Genomic DNA, 1,677 nt, shown 5'->3' with positions numbered 1-1,677 from the left:
ATAGGTAGCGGAAACGGCGCGCTGGTTGCCACAGCAACAACGGAAGGCTCAAGCGCCTTCGGCTCTAGAGGGGCGGGGCGGAGATGCGAGAAAGGAGGTGGGATTTTCAGGGCATCGAACGGGTGGAAGTATATTTCCTGGCCTGACCGACCTCCCTACTGCGCCCTCTAGGTGTGGACGACGCCGAGCCACGTTAACAGGCGTGGTCTATTTTGCCAGCCTGAGATTCAAAAGCTGTAAAATGGGGATATAGGACTAGCTCACTGGGTCGTCGTGAGGAATAGCGTGAGGCTGTAGTGGGGCCGGGACCTGGCATGCCAGCGGGAATAATGAAAGTCAAGACGGCCCCTGTATCTTTGGGGTCCTTTAGTATAAGCACCGTCGTGGGCACAGAGCAGTTGCCTTCTCTGGAGCTTGATAGAGTGAGTGCAGGAACGAACGGGCAAGCTCTAGAGGTCCCAGGTATTCCCTCCAGGAAATCTTTCCCTTCCCTTCTTTTCCAACCAGTTGGTTAATACATTCATTCATCTTCTGATCTAATAGATGTGTAGGGAGTGCCTGCTGTGTGCTAGGCTCAAGGGACACAATGAAGGAAGCAGATACCTGCCCTCCAGGAAATCCCTTGGCTGCCTTGGGACTCTGTAAGCACAGGGGCTATGCCGTTCCCATGTCAGCTCTGCCACTTATAGCTGTGGGCCTCAGGCAAGCCACTGCATCTCTGGAAGCCTCGGTTTCCTCTTTTGCAAAATGGTTGAGGATCCAGTGAGATAAAATATGTAAGCTGTTCCAACTGTACCTGCCACACCGCAGGTGCTTAGGAGGTGTTAGCTGTCAATGTTCGCTTATGTTCTTTCTCATTCTCCTCCATGTGATGGAAAGATTCAAGAGGCGATTGTTAGAATTCCCCTGGACTTCTAGTCAAAGATATGGATCTAACTTCCTATCGTTATTAACGAATCAAGAACCTACCTACAGGAAGCCAATTAATGGCCATCTTCATGAGACAGGCACTGTGACTTCATGGTCTCTGTATCCCCACTGACATGCAGTGTCACCGTGCCTGACACACCATATGTACTCAGGAAAGAAATTAGAAGGTGAGGTTTCATGCAAGACATGGCTGAGGGGAGAGAGTGTAGCAGACTAAGAGCTCCACCAGGGAGCAGAGTGAAGACAAACAAGGAGACAAGATAAACCCTTTTGAGTCTGGGCCTGGAAATGTATATGTTTCTGTTTATAGGTCAAAATCAAAGATAGGAGGAGGCTTGGCTTTTCTGTAGTTCTCTCCCTAGCTTTACAGCCGATGTGGTGGAGCTGCGGTTATTCTCATCACCAGGGACTGAGGTTCGTGGACTTGTTTCACCAAATGGCCCCGCAGTGTGGCTTCTGGAGAGGGGGGCCTTGTGGACTGCGGTGGGGTCACTAACAGTACAGGCTCTGATCACATGATCAGAGTGCACATGCCCAACAACAGGACATCACGTAACAGACGTCATAGGATGTCCTGAGATCCTAGCATCACTCCTGTGATCCTGTCAAAGACGCAGGAATCATGAAGATATCTAAGACAAATCCAAATAAAGAGATACTCTAACAAACTGGCCTGTGATCTTCAAAGGCGCCCAAGTCATGAAAATCAAAGACAGACCCTGGAAGTGCTCCAGACGGAAGGAGTCT

Source organism: Mustela nivalis (genome assembly GCF_964662115.1).
Source record: "Mustela nivalis genome assembly, chromosome: 14".
Classification (NCBI taxonomy): domain Eukaryota; kingdom Metazoa; phylum Chordata; class Mammalia; order Carnivora; family Mustelidae; genus Mustela; species Mustela nivalis.
The sequence above is the reverse complement of the archived record's forward strand: the minus strand, read 5'-3'. Positions refer to the sequence as shown.